This window comes from Macrobrachium rosenbergii, chromosome 47 (assembly GCF_040412425.1).
Source record: "Macrobrachium rosenbergii isolate ZJJX-2024 chromosome 47, ASM4041242v1, whole genome shotgun sequence".
Taxonomy (NCBI): Eukaryota; Metazoa; Arthropoda; class Malacostraca; order Decapoda; family Palaemonidae; genus Macrobrachium; species Macrobrachium rosenbergii.
Window position 1 is genome coordinate 13,252,173 of NC_089787.1, and position 10,960 is coordinate 13,263,132.

Sequence of the window (10,960 nt, forward strand, 5' to 3'; positions counted from 1 at the left end):
GAGAGAGAGAGAGAGAGAGAGAGAGAGAGAGAGAGAGAGAGAGAGAGAGAGAAAACACCAATAACAAGGTTTTCGTACTAATATTTCTGGACTTTCAATATTGACTTTGCTGTGAAATAGGACACAAAATTTCTGTGTTATGAAGAGGACAGCAGAGGTTCTCGGACGTCTTATCCCAGAGGAAGCATTGCAGGAGAACGTGCAACTGAGAGCAAATCAGACGGCAAGCAATTGCCAGTGCATCCAATATCAATTCACCTGATGCTGCAACAGCAATTTCTTTGTCCAGAAACAGAGGTTTATGAGGCTCACAAAAATAGAGCATTCGAGCATCGAGAAATGTAAGCGAACCTTCCTTGTATAGTTTAGTTTTAGCTTGTTCTCTCTCTCTCTCTCTCTCTCTCTCTCTCTCTCTCTCTCTCTCTCTCTCTCTCTCTCCTTTATTTCTAGTCAAAGTGCTCAGATTCAGTGTGCTTAGAAAGATATTCTCAGAGTAATCATTTCAATGTTTGCGTTCGTGTTATCTGTTTTATCATCTAAGCGCTCGTAGGGTATTTGACGGAGATGAGCTGATTAAAAACTTTGAAACTGTTTCCCTTCGTAAATATAAGTAACGAAACGTTCAGAAATCTGATAAATGAATGAATGAGATAAGTGACTGCAAATAACTCAGTGGATAACACAACGGATATTTTAATAATACTCTCCTTTTTTCATTCGGATTTAGTTTGGTGCACTTACGTGTTTCTTTACTAAAGCGCCTTTGAAAAAAGAGTTCTACTTAACTGACAGAAAAATCAAAAAGAAAGAAAATATAAAAAGTGGACCACGAATAAGGGAAAATTTCTGTATGAGAAGAAAATATTACTTCCTCATGACCTTTTCAAATAACATTCAGTAAATCATAAATATCGTAGAAGTAAGATTTTTTTTTTTTTGGAGCGTCATAACTCGAACACAATCAAAGGATCCAGAGAAAAGGAGTTTCATGAAAGGTTGTGGTCGATAAGTCAATGGAAGGTGAAGGGAGGGAAAGGCGTCTTCTGCTGAGGAAGGACTTTCAAGAGGGGAACGTCTTTCTTGCATAATGGCCCCTTCAGACCTTCTTCTCCTGGTGGTTCAGTCCAGCTTACCTTTACCTGCATCTACGTTGGGGGTGGGGATGGGTTTGCAAAAATTTTTAAACTAATATTTGAATTGGTAGTGTTTGCATTACCGAAAATTGGACAGCAAAGTGAAACGACACCTTTGCACGCAGACATATCTTGCAAGCATAAGGAGATGGAACCGGTAATGCAATGCCCATCTCATGCCCAGGAATGGCATGGCAGAAACAATGAGAAAAAGAGAATAAACAAAAATATTTTCTCGAAACAAAAGAAATGCAGTTTTGAAACAATAATATTATGATTTGGTTTGGTAAAGATGAAACCCAGGAGAGAAAAATGATGAGTTAAAAGAATCTCAATGTATTTAAAGAAGAGTTGGCCAGATCAATAAATAATCATTTGATAGATATATGCTAAATTAAATAGATATATCAGGAATAAGAGAAGGAAGCATTACCCTCTCAATATCACTGTTAAATATAACATCAACTCAGTAAATTGCATAAAGTGACAAATAGAAAAAACAAGATGAAGAAAAAGCCAGAGTACGTGGTTCCTGGTAACGAAGTGTTTAATCATTATGAACGTGTCCGTCAGAGAATGACCTTCCCGTCCTGATTCATTCCGGCGACGGGAACAATGGTACCTTTCAACTGAAAGGCGTCAAGAAATTAGCAGAATAAATGCAAGAAATTCTTCTCTTGACATTTTCGTGATTTTATTTTTTTTATTTATTTATTTTTCTTTTTGTCTATGTGGAATACATCCCGGCTTTCCTGGTCCCTGATTGCAGGAAACTCCCGCGAAGCCACATCAAAGAAATCATTCGGTTCAACTAACGATTTCTGCTAACAAGAAAGAGGGGGAGTTTCACAACAATTGATGAATTTACAAAGGAAAAGGAAAAATTCCTTATTTACTGAAGAAAAGGCATAATGTCAATAGACATTAAAAAACTGAAATTTTCCTTGGAAAGTAACGTATCTTACTCGGAACATTCCAAACGGAATAATTTTCTTTTATTTGGTTTCACTTAATTGTCTTCGCCTTTTGTTCCTGCCGCTTCAGCAGAAATCGTTAGTTCGGCCGAATGATTTCTTTGAAGTTGCTTCCAGCAATCAGGGAGCCAATCAGGTCAGGATGTATTCCACATATAAAAAAATATATAAAAAATCGAGAACAAAAGAGTCAAGAAGAGAATATCTTGAGCTGAGTCTGGTCATTTCTGTGTGCCTTTCAACTAAAAAAAAAAAAAAAAAAAACAACGACAATTAGAACAGATAGTTGCTTTACCCCGATGTCACCTTTATGCATTGTTTAGGTCAGCCACATTTTTGTGCTGTGAGACATGGGCAAAAGTAGAGATTATTATTCTTAGAAACAAAACTGAACTTATTTATCTGCTTGAAAAGGAGGAAATTTTAATTTTCAGTGTGTCAAGATATAAAAAAAACTATCATACAATGTATCAAAGGTTTGGGACATAAAGTTTCTTTTTTCTATTTCCAGGTCTTAACTACAGAATTTAAACATCGTGAATTCCCTTTCCAGTAGATATCTATGTTTGATCAATAAACATCTGCTATACAGTGGGATTAATAAGGTCGAAAGAAGAAGAAGAAACACGCACTGTTTTCCATTTTTTTTAAATGCAAACCCTTTCCCATTACTGGAGGTGTTGGTGAATGTGAACGGTTTGCATAAGTGTGACTAATCCAGAAACAGATGCAAGCTATCTTCTCTTTCAGTGACAAGTATTACTTTATCAAATATAGTAATTTTTTTCGGTGTTAATGGACGTTGCCATCGTCTGTACTTCTTTATAATAATGAAGCGTGGATGAATGAATGATTGAATGAGTCTGCCAATTAAGAAATATTCACCAGCATCTTTGTGGGTCAGACCAGAAAAATGAGGTTATTGTAGTGTTTTTACTTTCGCCTTCAAGTTGCCGTTCTTCCTCCTTCTCCGATTTGCACAGTCACAATGAATAGATGTTGTTCCAGTAAGTGACACAAATGAACGACAACAGAGAACAAATGGGAGAAAAACTCAGCCTCCTCGCCTCTTGGGCAAGAAGGGATAAAGAAGGTAAACTTGTGGGAAGATTTTTCCCACGGGGAAGTTTCTTTGTGATAAGGCTGTGTACTCAGCGCTCGTCATCCGCAATAGCGTATTTTTTCAGTGAGAGAAGGCTGATATTGGACGTGACGCTTTGCGAAAACCACAGAGAGAGAGAGAGAGAGAGAGAGAGAGAGAGAGAGAGAGAGAGAGAGCGGGTTGGGGATATGTGTCACATGTGGAACTGTGCGCTGCCAAAGTTGATAATTCTTGATTGTGTTACGAAAGTACAGTAAAGCCAGCAGACACGGTTGGAGAGAGAGAGAGAGAGTTGGGGGAGGGAGAATTAATGTATTAGTAACATTTTATTATCAGTTGAATATTCTTTATCAACTGCCACTACTGACGTCATTTAGACCTTGTTAACTTGAAGATTTTTTTTTTTTTTCCTGAACGAATGATAGTTTGTGTTGTTGAAAGGACTCGTCCAGAAATGTCCTTGTAGCTGTTCCATTTCCTTGTGAAATTCGAAGAATAAACATTTCGTCGAAGATTACTGGAGCCATTCAGACTATTTCATCTTTTCCTTTTTTCCTTAGACCTTCCTAATTCAGATTATAAGTTCCCCTTGGTGACGATGAACCAATAAATTGTTATTCAGTTACATCTTTGGTTCATCAATAATTGTCTTTTTCTTACCGAGAAGAGAACAAGCCCCAGCATTGGTCAGCCTTCGCGATGATTCCCCGGATAAAAGAAAAAGCAGATAAATAGAAATCTGCTAAGCTTTGCGGTCTTGCGTTTTCCTGTTACCTCTCGCTGTGTAATATAAACACTGGAATAGTAGTCGGTAAACCAAATACAGCAGTAGCACAAAAATTAGACGAATAAATGAAAAAAATTAAGAAAACCGAGAGAAATGATTTCCTGACCTTCCTGAACCTCACAGACACTCATTCCACAGTCGGACGGAAATTTCTTTGCCTGATTTCTGGTTGAAAAATCTTCTCTTTCACCGGAGGCTGATTCTCCTACCCGAACATAATTACAGCTTACGCTAAAAATATTGAAAGTCAAGAGGATTTCCTACAACAGGATCTAGGGACAGCGGAATGGAAACTATCCGTTAAGACCGTTTTATTTCCCTATCCCGATACACCATTATAATAAGAGTCCGTGGCACTTTTAAGAAAAGACAAAACATAACTCCCAGTACAGGAGAATGTCTTGAGGTTGACGCGTAATGGGAGAGCTCATGGCTGATGTCAATTTAACTTGGCTCTAACCAAGATGGCAATGCCACTTACGGGTCTTGACTTTCTTCGGTACTGTTTCTTTGTAGAGGTTCTTTACTTTGTTTCTTTAGTTCTGCTTGCACCGGCTGCTGTGACCCCTACTACTGCTCTTGCTACCGCTGCTATTGCTGGGGTTGTTACACTGACTGATAATTATAATAGAATTATTGTCATTATATTTTTTTTTAATTATCGTAAGAGGGTGGACAAAATAAATGTGTTCTATTGAAAGGCACGATTGCAGTTACAGTTGAGTAACAACAATTATATGGGAAAATCGAGCAAATTAGTGGGACCGATTCATGCAGTAGTTGATAAAGATAACGACACTTTGACACTGGCAGTGCAATGGGGAGAATAAATATTGCCCATGAAATCAGATTTCAAGGAGCAGAGTCGTTATTGCAAAGGTTGTAGAAGGCGCACGTCAGTGTTCTACCTTTTTGGAGCTTAATGTCATTTATTGCTTTTGTTAACTCATATTCGGTTTGAACTGAGTGGTGCACAATAAATTTAGCTGTCACTGACAACGAAAATTTCAAGTTCATCTATTAGAATACCTTTCAGCCAATCATTCAACTCCCTGACAGATGTGTTTATGACATCACGTCGTTATTTCTCTCTTCCTTTAGCGCCTTCCTGGTTATATGATCTTTGTATCTTTTCCTTGTTTTCTGGAAAATTTTTGCAACTTCTTTAATTTTTGGGATAGTTTATAACAATGTCTGTTTTAATTCATTGTAATGTCTGTTTTAACAAAACAGAGTCTCTGGTGACACAAATCAAAGCACACTGGCTCTGAAACCTACTTACCATTGATATCACTCACTTTGTTAAGCTCTTTTTCCGCGTAGATGCTCAAGTTCTAGGAAAGCTCGAGGCAAAGTTTACCAATTTTTTTAATGTAAATACCACTTCAATCAGATGCTTTAAAGGATGTGATAGAAAATGTGTTGCTTCGTCAGTATTAATAGTTGGAAATTAGTTCCAGGGTTTGGTCTGAAAGAACGTAGCTCGCAATTTGCTGCTTATAAACCCTGGGATTCATATATCATATCGGTTACCAAAACTGAGAATGATTTTTTTTTTTAGTTATCACTACAAACTTCATAAAGGAAATGTCCTCATTTGGCATGAGAGTTCAGTTATGTTACGGAACATCAGATGCTCTGTTTAAGCAATAGTGGACTAAAACAATTGAAAATACAGATGATTATAAATAGATTAATGATAATACGAAAGAGTATAGTAAATTTGTTTTTGAAAACCTCTCCCGTCGATTGTCTTCCGCGTAGACAATTACAATCCCGTTCTAACAAATGATTTTACCTGGTAAACTAGCTGATCAAGACCGGTTTGAATTATATATGTATGCATGTATATATAAGAGTGTGTGTGTGTGTATGTGCGCGCGCGAAGTCCATTTTCCCTGATAAGTGGGCCCTCAGGTATACACGAAAGCACCAATTACCTCAGTCTTCCATCAACCAGAGGATAGTGAATGACCAGAAAATTCCTCAGCCTCAAAACGTAAGGCTTACTACACTTACCAGTGATACTGATAGGTTTATTGCGTTCACCTCTTATTCCTCATATGTCTGTTTATTTTTTTATATCTATTAAATGATTATTCAATATATGATCAATAGGCTCTATTCAGATGTATTGATATCATTCTTTTAACTCCATTATTCTTCTTGCCTGGGTCTCATCTTTACCAAACCATATCATATAATTGGTTAAAAAATGCACTTCATTTGTTATAAGAATTTTTTATACCCTTTTCCTCATTCTTTCTGCCATTCCTGGGCATGTCATGGGCATTGATTTACCAGTTCCAGCTGCTTATGTTTACAAGATATGTCTGCGTGCTAAAGGTGAGTGTTCGCTTCACTTTTGTTGTCCAATTTTCTTCTGTGACACAAGCACAGCAGAACCAAACTACTTGTTTTAAATTTTGACTCCCCCATGCCCCTACCCCCAGCTGCCATAAATACAGGTAAAGAACAAGTTTGACTGACCACCAGAAGAAGAAGGTCTCAAGGACCATTATGCAAGAAGGACGTTCCCCTCTTGAAAGTCCTTCCTTAGCAAAAGACGACTTTGCCTCCCTTCACGTTCCTTTGACTTATCGGCCACAACCTGTCATGAAACCTTCTTCTCTGGATCCTTTGACCGTGTCGTTAAAATCGTTTGAGTGATGACTGAAAACAAGATCTCAGATCTATTGGACTCTATTCCTGTTTCATATGAAAATCTTAAGTTGCTTTTATATATATATATATATATATATATATATATATATATATATATATATTATTTATATATATATATATATATATATATATATATATAATCTATAATGTTAAAAGGCCACGAGAAAGTAATGCTTTCTCATCATTTTGAAAATTTTGTCTTATTTTTACCCCACTTTAAATATTTTTTTAAAACTTACCTTTCAGTTTAGTAAAACTCTCTTTCATCTTCTATCCCTGTGGCGTAGCATGTATAGAAAGACGATTTGTTAATGAAGCGCGTGCAGTCCACTAAAATCGGGATGATATAAAAGAATATTCTTGAAATATCCGTTTTTCTATCCACTAAGCCATTTATAAGAATTTTAAACGTTTCTTGACCTGTGTGTTATTGGAGGAAACTGTATCAAAGTTTCCTTTTAGTTCCACCTCATAAAAAACGTTTAGATTTCCCAAACAGGAAGATGCTAGAAAAATATTACAAACACAATCATTATAGATGATTCCTCTGTGAATATCATTTCTAATACAATTAATATTAGCTAATTATGGGTTCCTTGCTAGAGGAAACAAAGAAGAGAGAGAGAGAGAGAGAGAGAGAGAGAGAGAGAGAGAGAGAGAGAGAGAGAGATAAACTTTGACGTTAGGTTAACAAAAAAAAAAAAGAAGATTGGGCTTTATCTTTCGATACTCAAGCGCTATTTTTGTAAACTTTATAAAACTCCTTATCTAGATAAAGAAATTGCTGTTGCACCATCAGTTGAATTGATATTGGATGCATTTGCAACTGGATTCCATCTGACTTGCTCTCGGTTGCACGTTCTCTTGCAATGCTTCCTCTGGGATAAAACGTTCGGAAACCTCTGCTGTCTTCTATCTCAAAGCAAAGTAAGTCTCTCTCTCTCTCTCGTGTGTACTAACTTATATTCGAATAAAATTTGACATGTAATTAAATGTTTTCAAAGATTGTTGCCCAATATCTAGTAGTTTACAAATCTTTTTATTAATTATATTCTATTTGTAGTTTTATTTATAAAGTTTCCAGAAGCGGGAACTTCACAGCTCAGAAATGCAACAGGTCGGCATTAGAATTCGAGTAAAGATCAGAAGCGCATTAGCGAAGCTCAGATCTGTCTCTCTTCTCTTTCTCTCGAACTTACAATATCGAGTTGCATATGTCTCCATGAGAGGGAAAGAGAGAGATCTCTTACTTTGAGATGAAAACACTTCACCATCGATAACTCAGTCATGGCACGAACATTACGTTCCGAGCTTTGTCAGGTATCTTGCATCATGTCTGGAGGGACAATGGATCCCGTGCCTGTTTCGTCACATACATTTGACCATCATGCCCACGAGATATCCCTAACCACTCACCATTCATCATTTCACTTCCATTCATTACACAACTAATGGTGCTAAGATAAACGAGACCACAAAGTAAAACTATAACGCAAAAGAAGGACAAAAATCCATAAAACACAACACCCAAATGGCAACCTTCCAGCAAATCCCGTAATATCATTCACAGTTTTCAGCCTTGAAGAACTTGCTATCGCTTATAGCATCCAGACTCGGAGTGTTGCGTATGCGCAATGACATGACGACAAATGACAGTTGGTGCGGCCGGACCGCATAATTATGTTTTAAATGGTTAAAACTTCCGCCACCACTTGGTGCATGTCGCCAAACTTGGCGACGCGGAAACGATTCCTGGCAATTTTTGGCGATTTGGTCGTAATTACAGCATAATGACGTCGTAATTGGCAAAATTTCGGCAGTTACGTATTGCGCCCTTGATCGAGCCATTAGTTGTTTCTGTTATAGCTTTCTCTAGAGTTATAACTACTTTATGACTAATTTTATCCACAGACTAAACTTAAATATGATTATATGGTTAAAGAGTATCTGTCTAATTTTAGTTCTACTTTATTTATGCTTTATCCACATTTCATAGGCAGAAGCTAACAAAATTTTTATTCGGTGTTTCATTGTTTCTTTTTTTATATTTGATGGAAACAGAATGAAACACTTGTGCAACTCTCCTGGGCTTCTGGTAATTTAATTCAATTTTTTCTAATGGACAAAATAGAAATCGCGCAGAGAGATCTGTCATTAAGAATAATAATCATCAGTGAATATACCACAAAGAAATCAATTTTAAAACATACACTGACTGAAATAAACAAAGCCTTGGCGATAAATCGTTTTGCTTGAGTTATTCGATTTATGACTCACAGTAATAACCAGAACCTTTTACTTAGACACCAGACTGATTTGCATTCCTTTAATCATTTTCTAATATGTTTGTGCGTCATTCAACCAGTCACCTAATACATACTTAACTTCAACAGAATATTTTCTTATAAGTTTTCCTTTATATTTTAGTATTTATATATTGAAAAATTACGTAAATGAGATTTTTAAATAAGCACAATTATATCCTTGTCAGACTTTGATGCCGTCCGTTTATTGGATGTTTATAGAATCATCTTTGGAGAGACCAGACTGGTTCTAAGGCTATTTTAGTGACGGTGTTAAAACCACTTTGAAATCAGTTTGATAAATTCTTCTCCAGGAAAAAGTCAACGAGGATAAAGGCAATGATGAACGTGAATGGTATGGTCCCTCAAGGCTTCAGATTATATTTAAAAAAAGAAGTTTGGCTTTAAAGAACTGGTTACCTAATTCTGCATTTTCAGTTAAACCATTTATTGATGACGGTTGGTGAATGAGTCTCTTATTCCTAACACATGGATCGTTAACCTTTCCGTCTGTATGTATCATTCCCTTCCGGTATTCCTCATTTTTTTTTTACCTTCATGCTAACCATTTATCATTTCCATCTGACTGTAGTTTCCTTTGCATCCTTAATCATACCCTCGCATAAGTAAAGGCTCCAGGAAGTGTCGAATAAATTAACTAAATTAGCTCTGATAAATGATGCTTCATCAATAAAAACAAATAAATATACCAACTGTCCCGAATTCAGTAATACTTGACCGAATTAATTCAAGAATATCTATATAAAAAAAAACTTGTTTTTCTGCTCAAGCCATCGTGACATTTGGTTCAGAATGTGGAGAATCCCTCGCAAATTTGCAGAGAACTCTAAGGTCTCATAAATTTGGTATAGATTGCTTTGCTTTGAATTTGATGTTGCCGTAAGCAGATGTTATAGTGACACTTTGACAAGCATATAAGACTCTTACTTAGAAGAAAATCGAAATGAATTTTGAATGTAAGCGTTCAAAAATAAGTTTTGTAAAGCAGCTCTGGGATACCAGGGTCATACTCAACAAGCAAGATGCTATTACGACGGAGATCAATGATTTTGCAAAGTCCCTGTGTCCTACAGACAGGAAAGTGCTACGAAGATTTTCGGGAATGATGTGGTTTATCAACCGCCAAAAATAGGAACCGAGAGAAGACAAGACCTCGTGAATCGAAGGGCCTGGCAAAATCTGACTTTCTATCTGAGAGTTTTCACTCTTTGTGTAATATTGTTTTCCTTATATGAAGGTGTCACTATGATCTATTATTTTCAACTTATCAAGTACGTCCTTCATTAATCCCCTTGCCTTAAGTAACCTCAGTTCAAAGATAAGATGAGAGGGGAATTATTATTCGCCTGAATTAGCTGCGACTGGCTTCCTGACAATTGTGCCGTTTAGGAAAAGTTTCTCTCTTCAATTATAGGACGATAAGCACCACACTGAATTCTGCCTTTGAATAAACGTGGAATGAATAAACACCAAGAATCCTTCATGCTGGGTCAGGAGAAAGGAAAACGATCACTTGACCACTGCATCGTTTCTCTTCGGTTGTTTTGGAGGGAGTGACATGAATTTCAATCAGTGGTTGTATTATTAAAAGGATCCCGCTAGTTACTACATCATCACTACGACTCTACTACAACGCTGTTAAAGAAGAGGATGAAGCCTCTTAATTCATGTTGTTGTTCCTCTTCACATAACTTTAATCTAACCCTCCAGGCATGTTTTCCAGGAAAGGGTTATTGCTGTCAGTGCACCTCACGCGTTGCCTTGTAGTTATTACTTAAGCTTCTTTGCAGCGTCCCTTCGTCCCCTAGCTGCAACCCCTTTTGTTCCTCTTACTGTACCTCCATTCATACTCTCTTCCACCTTGCTATCGACCCTCTCCTAATAATTGTTTCGTGGTGCAACTGCGAGGTTTTCCTCCTGTTACGCCTTTCAAACCTTTCTACTCTCAGTTTTTC

General features: G+C 36.9%; 1 pseudogene; it reads left to right on the plus strand.

The window, feature by feature from the left end:
- Window positions 1-6,281: 6,281 nt before the first annotated feature.
- The window catches only part of LOC136830858 (zinc finger protein 862-like), a 12,919-nt pseudogene continuing 8,240 nt past the window's right edge, over window positions 6,282-10,960 (plus strand).